This window comes from Eptatretus burgeri, chromosome 8 (genome assembly GCF_056783735.1).
Source record: "Eptatretus burgeri isolate ZD-2024b chromosome 8, Ebu_testis_v1, whole genome shotgun sequence".
NCBI lineage: Eukaryota > Metazoa > Chordata > Myxini > Myxiniformes > Myxinidae > Eptatretus > Eptatretus burgeri.
This window is the reverse complement of record NC_140968.1, coordinates 30,174,981-30,197,196: the sequence shown is the minus strand read 5'-3', so window position 1 is coordinate 30,197,196 and position 22,216 is coordinate 30,174,981. Positions and strand designations below refer to the sequence as shown.

General features: G+C 44.1%; 1 protein-coding gene across 1 annotated transcript in view; it reads right to left on the bottom strand.

Annotated features, from left to right (window-relative positions):
- LOC147021435 (uncharacterized) overlaps positions 1-20,426 on the bottom strand; it is a 181,125-nt gene extending 160,699 nt beyond the window's left edge. The window contains exon 1 of the mRNA XM_085891358.1: positions 20,378-20,426. The gene's annotated coding sequence lies outside the window, so the exon portion shown is untranslated. The remainder of the gene's footprint in view (positions 1-20,377) is intronic.
- Positions 20,427-22,216: the final 1,790 nt, after the last annotated feature.

The window sequence follows — 22,216 nt, the reverse complement described above, 5'->3', positions numbered from 1 at the left end:
GCAAGACAATACTCTGATTTTAAGGCAAAGCACACCATTACAAAAAGCCATCAATGGCAAACACAGAAAGAAGCAAAAGGTAGGGATGAGAGCAGAGATACAAACAAGAAGTAAGACAACGAGAAAGGACTTGATGGGGGAAAAGAAAAAGTCTTGCAGAGAATGAGACCACTAATGGGAAGACTGTCCATGTGGCAATGTTGAAGGTTAGGTGAGTGAGGAGTAGCTTGATGGAGTGGTGGTAAGGTTAAAGTACTGCAACATCAAAGGTTGTACTGTGGATTCAAATTGCACCGAAGGAAGCATTATTAAAGATTTATATTTTAAGCTTCTGGAAACGAAGCTCGTCTCAGGGGAATTACCGGGTCGTTGTTAGATTGTTAATTAAAAACCTATAGCTGACTTGCTCCGTGTGCATCTGTTATACGTACGGCGTACGCATGATGGGAGGTTGGAGGATGCAGAGGGCTAAATTGAGACAAGTTAGGGAATGGGTGGAGATAGAGGAATGAGGGTAAAGTAGAGTGGAGTGGGGAGAAGGGAAAGGAGATTTGAAGGAAGTACGAATAAGGGAATAATGGACAAGTATGTACCATGACAAAGGGAAGCAATTGGCATGTGTAATGTCCAACTGCGAAAGAAAGTGATATTCGCTGGCAATTGCATTTAGCAATATCTCTGTACAGTTGGCATATGATGCGGTGGAAGAAACACAGGACGTGCAGTCAAAAGCAAAATTGGCAATTATTCGAAAACAGAACGTTAGTTTCCTCCCTTGGGTATGCAAGGACAGTGTGGAACACGGGGAACGGGGTGTATAACGGCTTTACAATTTTTGACTTAAAGGAAGTGGTTGATCAAATAGGCAAGTTGTTTCTGATGGAACTGGTTAATCTAACTGACCAGTGTGACTTGAAGTGGTTAATCTAACTGACCAGTGTGACTTGAAGTGGTTAATCTAACTGACTGGTATGCCTGAAAGGAAGTGGTTAATCTAACTGACTGGTATGCCTGAAAGGAAGTAGTTAATCTAACTGACCAGTATGCCTTAAAGGAAGTGGTTAATGACTTAAAGGAAGTGGTTAATATAACTGACCAGTATGACTTGAAGGAAGGAGTTCATGACTTAAAGGAAGTGGTTAATCTAAATGACCAATATGACTTTAAGGAAGTGGTTAATATCACTGACCAGTATGACATAAAGGAAGTGGTTAATGACAAAGGAAGTGGTTAATATAACAGGCAAGTTGTTTCTGATGGAAGTGGCTAATCTGATGACTTAAAGGAAGTGGTTAATCTCACTGACCAGTACCTGTTGTGCTCTGCATGTGCGGTCCTCACTTTGTGATTGACTTTAAACCCTCAGGACAACTTGGGGTGGGCACTAAAATGCTATCTATGAAGAAGCATTTCCACTCAAATCACTCAAATCAAACGGAGGACCAAATATTGCATTGGGGTCATCAGAAGGAACCCGAAGATGTAAAGAGCAAAGATGGAGTCAACCTGGTTCAACCATGAACCTGGATAGGATTCGGGATTCATCAGCGACTCCACTACCCTCAAACCCATCCAAGCACAGCCAAGTGAGCTTTACAGAAACATTTCTGCAAGATTTCACTTCTCCTCGACAGATAGATAAGGAAGGAGAGAAATACAGAGTAAAAGAGATAAAAGTATATTTAAGTAAATAAATGAGTTCCAGTCATGGGATACAGAACGATCTCTTGTGAGAGACCATACCTTGAGATGAACCACGACATTTTAATTTACTTAAATATACTATGACTACTGTTGTACTACTTGAATAGCCCCAATTAATCAGACCTTCTTGTGCGGTCGGCCGTGGTGGAAGTTTGGCCCAAGTCCTTCACGAAGCGGCTGGCCAGGCTTGATGTTTGAATGACACCGACAAGGACAGGAACTTGGAATTTGTTCAGCGCCAGAAACAACTCGCCTGTTCTTCACAGATGACACCGTGGAATCTATAAGGTCCACTCCGACATTCCAGCTGACGGGACACCCAGTTAAGATCCGTCTGAAGGACGACCCACTTTGCGATGCGACAACCTTCCTGCGAAACATCAATTCGACAGCTTATATTTCCGGTTGGGAATCAAACCAGATTTAGCTCAAAGGTAGCCTATGCACTAACTCATCAACATATCGTCATAACCTGCTTTTTTTTATTAAATGTGTCAAATAAATTTGTTTCTTTGCTCTAACTTCTCATTAATGTAGGGACAAAGAGTATAAGGAGAACTTGAATATAAGAATAAAACTATAAATTTACTTGGAGAATAGGTCAACGCATATGAACAGTGATTTTAAGGTGTTAGATTTGGAGTTATATAAAGTATATAACAGAACATTATTTCTCGTGTAAGCCTGGTGTTGGCTTGGTGGTTCGGGCGGCTGGCTTGGGATCTTTGGGTCCTGAGTTTGAGCCTCATCGGCCACTGAATTAACACCAGGTGGGGTTAACTCAGCATGTCATCCTTCCGAGGTCGGTGAAATGAGCACCAGTGTACCCGTAATAAGGGCACTGAATCAGCAGCGTCCCCAAGCAATGATGCAACTCGCAGCCACAATGATGCAACCAGCAGCCACAATGCTGCACGTGTGTGTTTGTGTGTGTATTTATGGTGTGAAGGTGTTTTTTTTTTAATGAAATTATAACGGCACTCAGGAGAGTACATAACTCCACCTCGCTGAACAGTTTACACTTTGTGTCCCCCAGATAGGCCTGATCTGGATGTGGACCTTAACCAAAATCTAATCATTTCCCCCTTGTCACACACCCAACATGTCCATCAAATTAGTCCGAATCCGTCCACAACCTTTTGAGATATCATGCTAGATATTGTTTTTAGTCATATCTCTCAATGGTGAAGAATCGCTGAAATAGTTTTAAAAATTCGAGTATCCTGATGTGGATCTTCACCAAAATCGAATCAATTCGTCCTTGTCACACACCCAAACTGTCCACACAGTTTTGGCCAAATCCGTCAATAACTTTTTGCTGAAATATCCGACTCGCAGACAAACAGACAAACAATGGTGAAACACACAACCTGGTTCCACCTTCGGTGCCGGAGGTAATTAAAGACAAAGATCTCGGAGAGATTGTTGACAAGTTAAGCTTCGCAGCTATCCGTACAATTATTGAGCAAAAGGAAAAAGTATTACTGAGAAAATGTTGGTCATGTGATCATGTGAAAGTCTAAGCAGGACTTGTAAGGAACAAAAGTTCTTCCCGTAACCCCTTCCTGGTTCAACTCTCAAAATCCAAGCCTTGCACACACACCTCCACTCTTTCGTTTCTCTTTCCTCCCGTTTGTGAAACCACTTTCTGAGACTTCAATTGCACTCTTCCCTCCAGGGATTCAACCAAGCGATGCACCATCTTCTCGTGTAATCCCCTTTCATGACGCAGAATTTTTTATACCCCATTCACCTTACCTAACCAAATCCTCCATGCAGGTTTCCTCCACTAATCTCTCCTTCCCTTGCTTGTTCCGTCCACCTGCTGTCTCACTGTTCCACCGTCGGTCTGTTGCCCTTTTTACTCTCCATCTCCTCACTCTTCCATGAACCTCGATATTGTATGAAAAAGTAAGCAACCAATCCAGAAGTTTGGTATACAACCTTCTTTGGAATGGAAAAAAAGTTTCGTCGCTATAGCTACGGCTATATACAGTATTCGAAAAGAGATTGATATATTTTGGAGTTCAATTGAAATGTTTGGGTTGATTAATTGAGATTGCTGAAAATAACATCACGTGGTATACCGCTTTGAATCACGTGTCCGATCAAGTCGTTCCAGAAGCAGGCAAAATTTTTCAAAAGGCAAAGAGGTTCCCGAAGAGTCTCGCTGGACTGTTTGCTCAACAGGTGTACGAGAGCTTCATGTCACACCTGTAAGTTGTCCCCGGGTTTCCTTATCCCTCTGCATGATTTCACATCAATGTGCTTGCGTGTGAGCGACAACGAAATGTGACACAAACATATCGGTGATGAAACCAAGAAAATGAATTCTCCGTCGATGGCTCGGCTGAAACTTATTTATGGGATGTGACGGAGCTCACGGATCCATGTACGGATCCACGACTACGACTTGTACGACCACTTTGTTGGGCTCAATTATTTCCACCTCCTCCTGGGGTCGGCCCAGGGAAATTATTTATTTCGGCCAGGTTATTTCCATGAGACTTTCACGAACCGGTTGGCCAGGCCCGACGTTCAACTGAAGGTGAAGGGATTGGTAATTTGTTCAGGGTGCCGGTGGTAACTCGTCTATTCTTGGCGAAAGACGCCGTGGGATCTTTAAGGTCCACAAACGACCTGCGCTCACAGACTTGTTCTCCGGTTGAACATACATCAGATGGACCATGCAGTGCATATGTAGATAAATATATATATATATATATATATATATATATATATATATATATATATATATATATATATATATATATATATGTTGTTCATCTTTCAGCTGCTCCCGTTAGGGGTCGCCACAGCGGATCATCCGTTATGATCCGCATACTGATTTGGCACAGGTTTTACGCCGGATGCCCTTCCTGACGCAACCCTGGTCGCCTCTTACGACACAGGGATCAGGATTTGGGTTTCGCCATGATTCCGGGCTGCTCTACACCCTGTCCAGTGCAGAGCCCCCGTCCTCAAGCGATCCTCCAACCCAAGCCTCCGAGTAGCCGGATTACAGGTGCACGCCACTACGCCCGGTATATATATATATATATATATATATATATATATATATATATATATATATATATATATATATATATATATATATATATATATATATATATATATATATATATATATATATATATATATATATATATATATGCCATCCTGCCAGCCCTGCATTGTACGCAAATGTGATTGGACAACTTATTTTTCCATACCTTTTCCCTGTTTTCACAGACAGCACGAGATATTGCACTGTAACGGTCTTCGGGATTGGAAGTGTGAGCACGAGCCACTTCCGACCCATAAGTCAGTACCTGGAGTACAAACCGCATGACCCATCCCTCCGAGATACATCCCTGCTCCGAAGTGAAGCAACTTCTTCACAACATGCACAAAGGCAGTTTCCATGGCATCGTCCTCAGGCATGTGAGCCACAACAAGGCACCCACGAGAGAAGCCATTTATTTTTACAATTGACAGTACACACCACAAAAGAACACAGCCCCCACCAATCTCAGTACATCAGGGTGCTTGAGCCACCATCGTGGAGCAATAAGGATCAACTAGTGCTTTTTCATTTGAACAACATGAACTCAGTTACAAGATGCACTTGCATCTTTGTTTGTCCGTGAATAGTTCATTATCACTCAATAAAGATGCTCTGCTCTGTTTCCATTCTATTCGTTTCTTTCCTCGCTTTGATCACCATGTCCATGCCGGGTACGAGGGGGACATTTAAAAGCATAAAAGACATTATGGAAGAATCTCCACTCTTTGTTAGTTTTTCGTTCAACAAAGCTAATTATAAAAAATCACTGCCATAAAAGTTTGTTAATATCTCTCATATTACAATCCTATTAACGCCAACAAATCCCTGAACAGTTTACTTATTATAAAACATCTTTTCTTGCTTGAATACTGCTGATGCTTTCAGAAACCTGATATCCGTTTGGAAATCAGCTATTTTGAAAAGCTGCATTTTGCTTGGCCTGTTGTCAAATCTTAGAAAAGTAGGGTCATGATCGAGACGAATACTTCTTTAATGGCCACGATTATTCCCACCTTCCTGTGGGGTCGACCGGGGAACATTGTTAGCCCAGGTCTTTCATGAACCGGATGGCGAGGCCTGCCGTTCGACTGAGCGTGATTTAGCCATTCATTCTTGCACCATACTCTATGCAGAGCGTCGGTGCTGCCGAAGCAGTTTCTTGGCTCGGTTGACAATCCTGTACGGGTCGCCACTCCGACACAGGGAGTCAGGGTATGGATTTGGAATTTGTTCAGGGTGATAGGTGAATTTGGCGATAGCTCACCTCCCTTTCGCGAAGAAAACCGTGGGTTCTTTCACATCCACCAACTAATGCCAACAGACGGGACGTCCAGTTTCCCGACGCACACACTGATGAATCACTCTGCCTGTCAAGCTCCAGGATGACAGTTCACAGCTGAGTCGAGATTGGAACTCAGGCCAGACAGTTGCAAGGGTTGTTTGTATACATCTTACCTCGGTGGCAAGTATGCATACCTCTAAGCTATCCTACCACCCCCAAGGTCATGATAGATCCTTTTCTTGAAATTTGGAAGCTGTGTTGCCTTTATGAAAAAAACTGTCCAACGATCTCGAAGTATTCATTTGTGGTCATGTGACTTCCTGGTGTTGGCTGAATGGTGAGGGTGGTGGGCTTGGGATCCTAGGATCCTGAGTTCAAATCCAATTCGAATGTTGAATTAATACCAGGTGGGGTTGAATCTGCCTGCCATCCTTCAGCAAAATGAGTGCCAGCTTGCTGGTATTCTGTGTCGGAGTGGCGACCCGTCCAGGATTGTGTCCAATAGCCAAGGAGACTGCTTTGGCAGCACCAACGCTCTGCACAGAGTATGGTCCCAATGGATGGATGGATGTGACTGCAATATGAAGTGATTTTTTTTGTTGTTGTTGTTAAGATTTTTGATGTTTGTCGAAAGTTTTGCACCGAAATGATTTCAAGGAACAAAAGTTTCAGTTTTGAGAAAAGCAGCACTTCAAGAGGAGTCGAAGGATAAAAGCGGTTTTGAAAACATTGGTTACATGTTAATAGCGAGATGTAACGTTCTATGAACATCCGCATTTGCTCTCTGGATTGTAACTGGAAGTGACGGAACTAACCAGGTGACCATCAATAACCGTTTGATAAAACCAAACAGGATGATAAATCTTCGTGTTAAGCATCGTAGACTGAAAGAACGAGCTGCTATTAGCCAAGGATGGGGGAAACTGTTGACATGTGGTAGTCTTTTCTTTCAAATAAAAAAACATGAAATTGCTTCGATCTGTACGCAGTTTGGCAACCAATTTCGTTTCTTAAGGAACCATTGCCAGAAAGATCAGGGAGGATAAAAGCAAGGAGGATAAAATAAAAAGGAAGGATTGCAGGTGTAATTGATTTTGCTTGGAGGCCACCATGCTTGTGCAGATCTAGATGCTTCCTTCCGGTTTTGTTGGAGAGCAAGAAGCTCTTTTGAAGCTGCGGAATTTTTTTTTTTTTAAGTGAAACTAACTGGTCTGTTTGAAAGCGGTCAGGAGTTGAATGGAGCTCTTGGCAGTCATGAACTGAGCACCACCGACCACACACAGAGACTGCCTTTCCTCAAAGAATGTTATCGAGAAAGAGAGGGCGCGTGTATTTATTGGGTGGATGTCCAATCTATTACATCAAAGCCAAATGTTGGAAGTAAATATTTTTTGCTCTTCCTTGACCAGTGATATATGTAAAAACAAAAGAGCAAAAAAAGTAAACATAGAGGCAAAGAAGAACTAAAAAGCTGATCATGTTTTCCTTGTGAACTTAGGCATGCATAATGTGCGTGGGAGCGGGTCTGCCGGAAATGCAGCGTGCTTTATGGAACGAATCCAAGTTGGAAAAAAAAAAACTGTGGAATCTTGGGATTGATGCAAGAATGATCTCAGGAATTCTGAAAGTGAGGACGTCCCAAGTTTGATTAAAAAAACAGAAAATCCATCCGAGAATTCAACATGGACGTGGATATTAACGAGCAAGAGTTTCGTCCGCAATGAGTCCGAGTGCGGACGGTTTCTTTGCGGAATGACGAGCTCGATGGGATGCAAGACCAAGGATTTTAATTCGATGGAATTTTAAGTTTGAATTGTTAACATCAAAGCTGCAGTAATCATAATGCGGCATCAGAACCCATTATATTGAAGAAAACTATTCAAATTTACGTATTTTTCTTTATTTAAAGGTTCTGTTGATCTGAGTACTAGCTGTGAAAATAACATGATTTGTGTTTGATTAAGCAGATCATCTGATTAAGTGGATCATCTCGACTGGTGTTTGAGGATTTTTCATTCAAGGAATATTTTCATTTCTATTGAGATAGAGGAGGATGTGAACAGAAGGGGACATGTATATTGGCAGCAATGGGAGGTAGCTTAGCTATGGATCGGTGATTGTATACCTGTGATGTCTGTGAGAGGATGTTGTCAATAGGTGAATGTGCTGTCGGTGTTTGTTTGTTCCTCATCATAAAATTCCATTCAAACTCTTTAGTGATGTACCTGTACCTGCCCTGCTGTTCTCCTGCCCACTCCTGCTTCCCCCGTCACCCCTTCAGTGAAATTGAAGATTAACTGATGGATTGAATTGAAGTGGTATTGATAGAAGCACAGGCATGGTGGGCCAAACGTCCTCCTCCTGTTATATCTTATGTTCTCAATCAACACGGGACTCTTGAAATGATGTAAAATGCTAAATGAGGCATTTTGCGTGTGCGCTGTGTGTGTGTGTGTGTGTGTGTGTGTGTGTGTGTGTGTGTGTGTGTGTGTGTGTGTGTGTGTGTGTGTGTGTGTGTTTACAATGACTCGGTTCAGCTCGCCGAGCACTTTTAAACTGCCGTTACAGGCATGAAATCTGGAATTGAAATTGTCTTTTAAACATAATGTTTCATATGTAGATGAAAAAGTGGCAATTACAAGATGGTTAACCATAATTGTTGTGATCCTGAAGGCAAAACGGACTCACGGAAATATCAAGAAGTATCCGTGGAAGAGGGGTGTCAAATTTGTACCATTTCCTGTTAGTACAAGTAGTGGCAGTGGTTTACACACACACACACACACACACACACACACACACACACACACACACACACACACACACACACACACACACACACACACACACACACACACACACACACACACACACACACACACACACACACACACCTTTCACCAATAGATGCAAAAATAGACTTTCTCTCGCATACTTTCTCTTGTGGCCCCAGAACCAAACAAATAGGATATATTTATAATGGCACTCACAGCCCATATAATTCCTACTCTCATCCTCACTCCTCCCAAACATGATTAATTGTAAATATCATCATTTTAAACTGATCCTGTGTATCGACAAGCCCCAGATACGACCTTCCAATCGGTGTTAAAAACACACGAAGGTTTGGATAGAACACGGCCGTTTACGAACCTTGCACAAGCCGACATCGTCGGGAGGTTTTGCAGTACGGACTGCAATATATCAACTTTTTGGAAGAGCTGATCAGAAAGTCCTCCAAATACTTTGTTGTGCCCTTTCTCGCAAGTATGTTTCCAAGTATTTTCAGCTTCTTTAAAAGCTTGGTGAGCTGTTCCATGCTACAATCCTTGTCTGGCACATATGAAACACATCCAAGCCATCCCGATGGACTTCATTGCTTGGAGTTTCTGCACATGCACGCAGAGAAATCTGGGGCAGATTACGTCATTTTGAAAGTTCTGTATTGGCTGATGAGAAACACCATGGATGTGGATATTCGCAATAGATGTTCATGCCAGAGTCTGTGCCCTCATAGTATAGTTGGCTCATTTCATGTGTTACTAAACTTGCATATACTTTTGGATGGTATTTATCAGAATCTTAACGCAAGCTTCTACTGTATATCATGACACTTATTATCGAGTTGAATATATAACAAAAGTGTTAAATTAATATTTCAATCGCATTCTCAAATCCAGCCTTTGGTTTCCATTTTCATCTCAGAATAGAAATGTATCTGCCATGTATCCCAACATTCTTTTACACTTTGCCGGCATGGCATTCATACATGAGTGTGAAAATTATCAAATGTGAAAGGTTTGAGAGAATAAAGTTATTATTAATTAGAGAGGTTTGAAAAAACAAAGGGGATTATGGTGGCCTGCGGACACATGAATCATTCACATCAAACCTGACATGTACAGTGCCAATAGAAAGTCTCCACCCCCTTTCAAATTTTTCACCTTTTGTTGCCATATAGCCTGGAATTAAATTGTATTAAATCAGAATTTTTCCACCTTTATTTACACATCATTACCCACAACTTCGAAGTGAAAAACAAATTCGACAAATGTCAGATAAAAAAAATTTAAAATACAAAACTACAATATCTTGGTTGGATAAGTATCCACCCCTCTTATAATAGCAATTGTAAATTAGCTCAGGAGTAACCAATCACCTTCAAAATTATACACCAAGTTAATTGGCCTCCACCTGCATCAAATTGTAGTGATTCTGATTATTTCAGAATAACATCAACTGTTCCTGTATGTTTCCTCTGCTGGGTTGTACATTTCACAGCAAAGACTCGACCGTGAGAACCAAACAGCTTTCAAAAGACCTTCGGGATAAAATTGGGGAAAAGCACAGATCAGGGGATGGGTATAAGAATATTTCAAAGGCCTTGAATATCCCTTGGAGCATAGTCGAGACAATCGTTAAGAAGAGAAAGGCGTATGGTACCATCAAAACCCTGCCTATATTAAGCCGACCCTCCAAAATGGATGAGCAAACAAGGAGACTGATCAGAGAGACCACCAACAATATCCCAAGCACTCCAAACGTCTGGCCTGTGCAGTAGGCAAGAAGGAAGCCATTACTCAAAAAAGCCCACCTTGAGTCTCGTTTGAGGTATGCAAAAAAACACTCCAGAGATTCCGAAGCCATGTGGCAAAAAGTTTTGTGGTCTGACGAAGCCAAGATGTAACTATTTGGTTTAAATGCCAAACACTACATTTGGTGCAAACCCAACACAACACATCACCCAAAGAGCACCATCCCTACTGTGAAGCATGGTGGTGGCAGCATCATGTTATGGGGATGTTTCTCATCAGCAGGAACTGGGGCACTTGTCAGGATAGAGGGGAAAATCCATCCATCCATTGGGACCATACTCTGTGCAGAGCATTGGTGCTGCTTAAGCAGTCTCCTTGGATACTGAGCACAATCCTGGACAGGTCACCACTCCAACAGAGGATACCAGCAAGCTGGCACTCATTTTGCCAACTTTGGAAGGATGATAGGCAGAGTGAAACACACCTGGTATCAATTCAACAGCCAGGTGGGATTTGAACTCAGGATCCTTAGATCCCAAACCCACCACCCACACCATTAAGCCAACACCAGGCATAGGGGAAAATGGATGGAGCAAAATACAGAAATTCCTCAAGGAAAAGCTGCTGCCCTCTGCAAGAAAGCTGAAATTGGGACGGAAGTTCACCTTTCAGCATGAAAACAACCCGAAGCACACAGCCAAAGCTACACTGAGTGGTTAAGGAACAATAATATTGTGACGTCCACGGGACTTGAACAGTCCCGCCAACGTAGAATGAGCCGAAATGATGGAGGCGGTTTATTTATTTATAACCCAACATGGCGGTTCTAATCGCTCTACCGCAAACGGGACGAGGGAGGTGGCACGAGTCGCTTTTCACTGAGTTGATGATGTTTATTCGTTTTTACTATTGACCAGAAATAACAAGACTCGGCAAGAAAAGGGATCCGGGGCGATTTGACGGGATGGTGTGGGATCGGGCGTGGGGAAAAACACAGACAATTCCAATGAATATACAGATCTCAATCCCTCTAAGGCGCCAAGTTCACACACACACACACACACACACACACACACACACACACACACACACACACACACACACACACACACACACACACACACACACACACACACACACACACACACACACACACACACACAGTAGCTATTTCTGGTGGTCAGGCTGGACCGTGGTGTGGACGCAACTGTCCCTGGATCGGCGTCGGACGAGCTGGCCTTGCTCTCGTCAGGGGGGCAGGAGAAACCGTGGTGCTGTCGACCTCCTGGTCTTGGCCCAAATCCGCTCACAGCCGCCAGGGAACCAGTTCTGGCGCCAAGTTGCGAGCAGGAGAGGGAGGCAGGTCCGCCCGCCGTTCGACCCCGTACTCCGAGTCAGCAGAACCCCAGAGCCAACCAAGGTGAGGCACGAGGCTCAGCAAGGCTCCAAGACACGATCAAGAACACGATCGAATCAGCACAACAACAAGGATGCTCCCCGCGCAGCAGCCTCCCCACCAAAAAAAAACACGATCTTTTGGTTGTAATCTTCTTCCTCTTCCTTTTCGACCCCGAAGAGAACCTTTTTATCCTCCTGCCCTCGTCACCTCCAATCGAGCCGTTTATTGGCCCACCGCCGTCGCCTTCTGCCAATCGTGATCACGGGGCGGAGCCATCCGCTGCACTGTCCTGTGACGTCACGGCCAGTCTCCAGAGAATACCAAAAAGGGGTTTACGCAGACACACTTACCCTATCCCGTGTCCCTATCTAATTACGTGACAATTATCATTTCCCCCCTTGAAGAAATGAACATTTACTAGACAACTTATCACCACTGAATTGCTACTTATTACATCGAGATCCTGGTAAACTCGAACAGCATGGCATACCTAATTAAACATCCTAATTACCCTTTGAATGCATACCCCCCCTCAAACGTAACAATATAAATGTCCTTGAGTGGCCTAGTCAGAGCCTCGACCTAAATCCAATCGAAAATCTGTGGCTTGACTTGAAGATTGCTGTCCATCAACACTCCCCATGCAACTTGACTGAGCTTGAACAGTTTTGTGCAAAAGAATGTACAAATATTGCCCAATCAAGGTGTGCTAAGTTGGTGGAGACCAATCCAAACAGACTCACAGCTGTAATTGCTTTATGGTGCTTCCACAATGACTAACTCGGGGGGGGGGGGGTGGACATTTATCCAACCAATATATTAGTTGTTTTTTTTTTATTATTTTTAATCAATTTTCTGAAAATTGCAGAATGCTTTTCACGGGGAAGTTGTGTGTTACGATGTGTAATTAAAGGTTGAAAAAGTCTGATTTAATGTAATTTAATTCTCAGTTATAAGGCAACAAAAGATGAAAAATTTGAAAGGGGGTGTGGACTTTCTATAGGCACTGTAAGACTTTGGGAGTGTTTGGGAATCGTTATAAAATGCTGACATAACCAGGTAAGCAATGAACTGGTGGAATTATTACCTCTGCCATCTAAGGTGGGTGGAGGTGATGTTTTCACCTATTTGTCTGTCTGTTTGTGAGTAGGATGTCTCAAAAAGTTGTGGACGGATTCGGACGAAACTTGGTAGACAGGTTGGTTGTGTGACAAGGACGAACCGATTCGATTTTGGTGAAGATCCGGACACTAGAATTAAAAAAATTTTCACCATTGAAAGATGGGGTCAAAAACTATGCAAAGCATGATATTTCAAAAAGTCCTGGATGACTTATGACAAAACTTGGTGGATCAGTTGGGTTGGTGACAAGGACAAACTGCTTATATTTTGGTTCAGGTTCAGATGCAGTCCAGCCTATCATTGGGCTACAAAACGTAGACTGGTCAGTCTGGCGGAGGTATGCACTCCACCGAGTGTCATTCTAGTTCATTATCTAATCACACATGAACCTTATAACATACAATTTGGTCTCACATGTCAGAAAATGTCAGCATTGGTATTGTGGAGGACATTAAAAAAACGAGAGTTTGGAGAAACCTCTTTGACACATTTCAAAGCATGGTGGTCCCTCTGCCATTGGCATGAAGAGTGCAAAGCGATCGTGATTGCACTTGATAATCACAATAGCATGAGCGACAGTGGCCATGAAAGTAAACGTAAAGCTCTCGTTCACTGTAAGTGTGCGTTTCAGCCTTTGACAGGTTTACACGTTTGTGAAAATGTCACTTGTTAAAGGAAACGGCTATGAGAGAACTCACAATAGGAAACAATGCAGTCCATTCATGCAGAACAAATCAATTACGGTTGTGCGGATGTGCCCTCGCATTATGCCGAGGCACGAGCTGACTTAAAAGAATGCAAGATATTTTGAGGGGTCAAACGTACGTGAACGTTTTGGCCCCTTTTTCAATGCCATCTATCTGTATTGGGGTGATGCTACAAGCATCTCTGGTTGCAAACAAGGTTATCAGTAAGGGACAATATTGTTACGGTTCTCGGAACCGTATGCATATCTGGACAACATACAGTTGTCCCAAGTCAGTTATTTCATTAATATACGTGTAGTTAGGTCCCTACCTTTTGTCTAGTGGGAAGACGAGGGAGTGTGTTGCGATGGGCTATAGTTAGGATTAATAAATCATTTTCCCTTTTGATATCATTTCCCCTCTTATTTGATCCACGGTACCTTAATCTCGCTTGCTACCCTCGTCTCGTCTCCTGAGCCCAAATCCCGATGGGCACTTTGGGCTGGACAAGCGCTTCCACCGTCGACCCGCTGTCTGCATAGACTCGTTTTCTGAAGCAGAATCCTGAGGTTCGTTATCGTAGCTGTACCACCATTCACCTTCCGAAACCCAGACACTGCGGTGTGGGCGGTCCTTACCAGTGTCTGGCCGAAACCCCGCCCAGAAAGGTGGACCACATGAAAGCCCGGTCCAATCGGGATGGACAATGACGTCGGCTTCGCCACGGCTCCACCCCGAACTCCGTGATCTATAAAGTACGGGACAATCCTCAGAGTAGAGATGGATGCGAGGGAAGGTTGTCGTTGGATTTGAAAGGTCACGGTTGGTTTTTGAAAGGGAGAAGTCGGAGGAGTTGGTGGATATGAAGGACCTCGACCAAGCCTCTAATCTGGACCTGCCTACTGCTCATCTCTCGCCTCTTTGGACTCCGCCAGACACGATTACCACACGTGCGGCGGTGGACCGAACCACACAACTTTTGTTGGGTACCGCACCACGGAGCATCCCTCCCCCCTCGAAACGCTCAGGTACCAAAAACTGACCTCAACTCCCTCCCTTCCTGGCTGCAAAAGGTCCCCTTTTCTTTTCATTGGGTTTATTTTGTCTGAGTGTGTGTCTAAGAGTGTTGCCACCTGTCCGTTAGATAAGCCTGTGTAAGATATTTATTGTGATTGTTGCTTTTATTATTCTCGTGTCAAGTCTGCACTGTGTCCGCTTTTGTACGTTGCTTGTAAATTGCCATACCACACCTCTCTCATCTTCCCCTGCGTAACATACCAAATAAACCTTTTTCCTGTGCCACATGCTTTTCCTCGCTTTATTGTAAATAAATAATTGTAGAAATGTTCCCAGCTCGTCTTTGTCTTTTCCTCCATTGGTCCAGCATGGTTCGGATCTGAGTTTAGCTGGGTGTTTATTCCCGATAATCCGTTCCTTCTAGCCGGTACATCCTGAGCAGTGCCGCTCGACTGCATCCGATCCGGCAAAGTAGTCGGTAGTTGGTAGTGATCCGGTTCGGGCAAGGTGTACCGAGGGTGTGGTTCCCCCGTAGTCGAAACCGGGTGGTTAATTAGGTAACTTGTTTCTAGACAGGAGGACCCTACGCCACGCGGTTGAGGTATTGGTGTCCACGGTCGGTTAAGCGACCCACCGCGTCACGGAATTATCCGTGAGCGACGGCCTACAATTCCGGGAGTCTGATGGGAATCGACGTAGTTTTCCCCACCGAGTGGTCGTTCTCCGCCGGACCCCCGGACCATGCCTGGTGTTGGCTTAATGGTTATGGTGGCGGGCTTGGATCCTGAGTTCAAATCCTGCTCAGCTAGTGAATTAATACCAGGTGTGGTTAACTCGACCTGTCATCCTTCCGAGGTCGGCAAAATGAGTGCCAGTATGCTGGTATCCTGTGCCGGAGTGGTGACTCGTCCAGGATTGTGCCCAATAGCCAAGGAGACTGCTTCGGCAGCACCAACGCTCTGCAGAGTCTGGTCCCAATGGACATATGTATGTATATATATATATATATATATATATATATATATATATATATATATATATATATATATATATATATATATATATATATATATATATATATATATATATACAAATAGATTATGTATGTATGCCTGTTGTTGGCTTAATGGTTAAGGTAGTGGGCTTGGGATCCTAGGGTCCTGAGTTCAAATCCCGCTCAGCTGTTGAATTAACACCAGGTGGGGTTGACTCTGCCTGTCATCCTTCCGAGGTCGGCAAAATGAGTGCCAGCATGCTGGTATACTGTGTCGGAGTGGCGACCCGTCCAGGATTGTTCCCAATAGCCAAGGAGACTGCTTCGGCGGCACCAACGCTCTGCACAGAGTATGGTCCTAATGGATGGATGGATATGTATATGTGTATATATATATATATATATATATATATATATATATATATACAGCTGTGGATAGAAAATGTATATGTGTGTGTGTGCATATATATATACATATATACATATATATATATATATATATATATATATATATATATATATATATATATATATATATATATATATATATATATATATATCTATATATATTCGACTCCTCCCATGTTCTTCAAGCCAAATAATCTGCATAAAGTAAGCAAGAAACGCTACTCAAAGTAAGCCATTTGCTGTTTCAAACCCTTCGCAGAGTTCCTCAACAGCTGTAAAGACATTTACAAATAGTACACACACAAGAATCTCAATGTTGCACACCCCATCGGCTGCCAGACTGGTTTCATCACTTGTTGGTGAATCATCAGTGACAACGCAGAAAGAAACGTGCACTACTGAGGCTCAGTGAGTGAATGGAAACGTGGCTAGCCAGGCCTGACGCTCGATTATGTAGTTAAGGCAGATATTTGTAATTTGTTCATCGTTCCGGCGATAGCTCGCCTCCTCTTTGCGAAGAAAACCATGAGATATTTCACGTTGACCAACTAATTCCAGCAGTCTTTTATCGTGTGTATCTGTGATGGTTCAAACAATGATGAATCACCCTGCCTGTAAAACACCAGAATGACAGTTTGTAGCTGGGTTGGGATTTGAACAGCTTAAAGGGGGGTGTGTGTGTGTGTGTGTACCTCTTGGACCGAGGCCATATTGTCAGCACAAATATACATGCATTTTAACATATATATATATATATATATATATATATATATATATATATATATATATATATATACACGAGGTGTGTTCAAAAAGTATCCAACCTTAATTTTTCGTGCGTAAACAAATGAAGCTAGGGAGGCGTGGTTTGGTGCACGTATGTAGGCGATCCTAATCCGTATGCGTGAATATTTTCCCGCCCGCAGAAGCTGTCAGTCGCCGACAGACCGCCGATGAGTGAGGAAGTGTAAGTGAGCGCCGTCGGATTTTCGTTTTTGACAAAATGACGGAAAAACTTGAACAACGCTACTGCATCAAATTTTGTGTAAAGCTTGGCGATTCCCAAGTGGAAACGATCCGCAAGATTCAACAGGCCTTCGGGAACGAAGCAATGGGCACCACATAGATAAAAGAGTGGTACAACCGCTTCAAAGATGGTAGCACATCAGTGGAAAGTGAAGCACGTTCTGGTAGGCCCTCAACACCCCGAAATAAGATCGTCATTGACGAAGTGAGGACCCTGCTGATGCAGGATCATCAAATCACGATCAGAGAACTTGCAGACGAGGCAGGCATCAGCGTTGGATCCGTTCATTCCATTGTGACTGAGGATTTGGGCTTAAGGAGAATCTCAGCGAAGTTCGTGCCAAAGCTGCGAACGATCGAGCAGAAGCAACTCCGTTTGGAGATCGCACAGGACATGCTGGAGACTGTGAACAGCGATCCCAACTTCTTCAACACAGTGATCACTGGCGATGAGACCACAGTGATCCGTCATTTTGTCAAAAACGAAAATCCGACGGCGCTCACTTACACTTCCTCACTCATCGGCGGTCTGTTGGCGACTGACAGCTTCTGCGGGCGGGAAAATATTCACGCATACGGATTAGGATCGCCTACATACTGCACCAAACCACGCCTCCCGAGCTTCATTTGTTTACGCACGAAAAATTAAGGTTGGATACTTTATGAACACACCGTGTGTGTGTGTGTGTGTGTGTGTGTGTGTGTGTGTGTGTGTGTGTGTGTGTATACATATATATATATATATATATATATATATATATATATATATATATATATATATATATATATATATAAAACACACACACACACATCAAAGTAAATCAAGAGTAACATTGTTGCCTCGAAGCTGTTCGGCTTTGGTTTCGATTTCAAGCGGTCAGAATCAAATTTATAACTTCGAGCTGGTGTCGTCTCACAGGAGTTGATGTATAGTGAAGTATGTTGTCCTGATCAGAGTACGTCACGCTTCCTGTCCTGTATGCAGTGGAGCTGTCAAAGATCTTACGGAGTCTTTTTTGCAACTGTTGATTTTACCAAAAATATCTCCAGAGTTTCAAAAGATGATGTTTTCAAAATATCCTTTGAGCCGCTGTCTTGGCCGACTTCGAAAGCTGGTTTAGCACTGTACGGCTGGCTGAGCATATTCACTCGATAGGAAGGTTCCTGGTGTATAACCACGAAGGGTATTCAAAAGGCTCCACTAACATGTGTGTACAAGGCACACAAACGGATGTATGTATATATATATATATATATATATATATATATATATATATATATATATATATATATATATATATATATATATATATATATTTATATATATATCGTATGTGTGGTGTGTGAAGTGGATGATAGATACAGCATCTCATGCAGGAGGCACAGTAATATCAGCAGTGAGCAATTTATATGAGCTTGTCCGGACGGACGTTCCATCATCCTCGGAGCGTGTGCGGTGAGCACGAGACTGTAAGAGGGAGCACGCTCAGCTCCCATGGCACCGGCACGGAATGAATAAATAAACAGCGTGACGTCACACCGTGAGTGCAAACACTTGACGGGGACCTCGACGGTCCCGCGAAAGATATCACGGCGCGTTTCGAAGCTCCGGAATTAATTCATTATTAAAGCCGTTCCGCACCCAAAGTGAACTTCAGTTCCCTTCGCATGAAAGTTACTCGTGTGATACTTGTACTTTAGCCACGCGGCGATGGGGCGTCGGATGCCATCGTAATAATAATCGGCCGGTTGTGAAAGTTTACGGCGCACGATGTCTATATCGGGCCGGCGACGTGATCGCAGCCCTCCGGCCACACTCTGCCGACATCGCGACGTCGATGTTACAACTGCACTCAGGAGAGGTCAGGAGTCGTGTTTCCCGTGAACCGGTGACGAGTCGCCGGATCATCACATCGGTTTAATATGTGTCCGAGTGGCAACCGACACGACAACCCCTCGTAGTCTTTGAGGGATGTGGGGAGGGTGACGCGTGCTGCTGTGTCACGTGAGAGAGAGAGAGAGAGAGAGAGAGAGAGAGAGAGAGAGAGAGAGAGAGAGAGAGAGAGAGAGAGAGAGAGGGAGAGAGAGAGAGAGAGGAGGGAGGGGAGCATTAGGGGATAGAGAGAAGGGGAGGGGGGAGAATAAGGAAAGAGAGAGAGAGAGAGAGAGAGAGAGAGAGAGAGAGAGAGAGAGAGAGAGAGAGAGAGAGAGAGAATGAATAAGGTAAGGAGACAAATAGCCCTTAAAAATAGAAACGACGTAACGATGGACTAAGCAGGTTTAAATAGGGTGTTCAAATCGCTACCCCAGTACGCGTTCCGTGCTGCCTTCGTGCGGCCACATCGCCCTTGAGAATAACTCGGCGGAACGGAACGGTTCCAGGAAGAAAAAAAAAATCCCTTAAAGGGACACCCCGTGATATGAGCGTCGGGGATGGTCGCGCACTGCAAACACCGTTCGGTGCACGTGGTGCCGCCCCGAGCCGCCGACCCACGGGCCCCACGAGCTCTTCGAAGCCCCGGGCTCCGCGGACGGTCCGTGGCTCCGCGTTTCGGTGGATCACCGAATGGGCCTCGATAAGAGGACCACGAAGAGCGTGCCGACCGACTCCAAACTACACAACGTGTTACAAGTGACGTATAAATGGCACAGAACGGCCCTCGAGGTTCGTCGTTTGGTGCAGTGAGCAACCGAGAGCTAATTACCGAGACGGCCGGACGCCGCTCGACGCAATGATCCACGACCTGAACAAGTAGGAAAGGGGTAAATAAAAAAAAATCCAAACGTCTATATACATAGAAATATGTAAATATATAAATAAATAAATAATAATTAAATATATATATATATATATATATATATATATATATATATATATATATATATATATATATATATATATATAATTGGTGGTTTCGCAGAGCTGCGGCCGAGACCCGGATATCCAAGTTAAATGTTTTTATTTATTTATTTATTTATTTATATATATATATATTTGTATAAAGGAAAACCCTTTTAATCCTCTTACGGTCCCGTTAAAATAGGTCGTACGAGGTGAGGTGTCCGCTCGAAGTGACCACGTCCAGTGCGGCGCACTCACTGGTCCGGAGGTCGACTCTAAACCGAGGCGATCTTACCTTGCGTCCGAGAGCAGCCCATGGTGCGGCTAAAAAAGCGTTTGTAAAAAAAGATTATGTTCAGATGAATAATGAAGCATACCCGCATGATTAAACCGTAAAGTGATGCGCCTAGTGGGGGGTGTCTCCGCCGGAGCGCACACCCGGAGCCGCTTTACGAGCGTCCGCCGAAGGTTTCGGCGCCACCAGGCCGCTTTGTCCGACTCGGACATCGTGCGTCGGACGCGGCGCGCGCCTGTCCGGAGTCGAGCGGCTCGCGCGTTATCGATGATTGATCGGATCGCACCCCTCGGCGCGAGTGGAACGTTCCTTGCCATTAAAAACCCCTCCATTGTCTCGCTATAAAAATGCACATCAATAGCCGGTGCTGTGCGTCGTCGTCGTCGTGCGTGCGTGCGTGCGTGCGTGCGTCCTGCTCCACTTGAACGTGGCTCGCCGGGCTCGCTCCGCGGACACCTTGACACCGCCGTTTGCCTCCTGGCAAGTCGCGCAGCTTCGGGTCCCGAGCTTTTCCTGAGCCGGGGGGGGGGCACCGTGTTGTTATTTATTTTAAATCTCTGTTTTTAAACTGGAGACTTCCCGTACGAGGATGGCGAGGAAACTTAATGAAGAGGAGCACGAATCCGTGCGGGGAGAGGGGGTGAAACTTAATGGAGAGCACGAATCCGTGCAGGGAGGGGGGGTTGGAGTGAAACTTAATGGAGAGCACGATTCCGTGCAGGGAGGGGTGGGGGAGTGAAACTTAATGGAGAGCATGAACCCGTGCAGGGAAGGAGGTTGTGAAATTAATGGAGAGCACGAACTCGTGCAGGGAGGGGGGGAATGAAACTTAATGGAGAGCACGATTCCGTGCAGGAGGGGGGTTGTTGAATTTAATGGAGAGCACGAACCCGTGCGTGGAGGGGGGTAAAACCTTACGGAGAGCACGAACCCGTGCGTAGAGAGAGAGAGAGAGGGGGTGGTGTGAAAACTTGATGGAGAGCATGAACCCATGCGAAGAGGATTGGGGGGGGGGGGGTGTGAAACCAAATGGAGAGCATGAACCCGTGCGGGGAGAGAAAGAAACTTAATGGAGAAAACTAGACCGTGCGGGGAGGGCATGAAAGTTCATGGAGAAAAGTACGAAATTAATTGTTTGTAACGTAAATTGAATGTTGAATCATCTGGCTACTTAATATTGTGAAGGGATCTAACCATAGGTGTGGTCCTCCGAGTGGGTCGCCCAAGACCGTGTCCCGAATCTTGTGCGTTAAATGTGACGTGGTTACGATTCGGTAAGTGCAGAGGGAGATAGGAGGGTAGGGTGTTAAAAGCCCCCCTCCCCCCCTTCCACAACAAAGGCGACCACTCAAAAAGGTCCAACATTGGGAGGGTCGCAAACGAATCGCCTTTGTGTGTCCCACGAGAGGATTGGATGATCAAACGTGTTTGTCTAATCCCTGTTGGTGGCTCCACATGGCAAGGAAGAGGGATGCAAGGGAGATCGATAAAGTAATCCGAATATGAATGGGTCATCGTGGATGGGGAGGTGATACAGCGAGGGTCTTGGATGTGAAATGCCCAAGATATGACACTCACTCAGTTAAGTGAAATTAACATAATTTATTTGCATACGTTAATTACCAGCACGCTCTGGCATTTTCCTTTTCCCTTTGCCACATAAACTCCCTGATTAAAAAGAGGAATTGCATAAATAAACATGAGGTTTTTATATATATATATATATATATATATATATATATATATATATATATATATATATATATATACATATATATATACACACACACACAGCTCTGGAAAAAAATGAGACCACTCCAAAAACAAGCTCAAATGAGT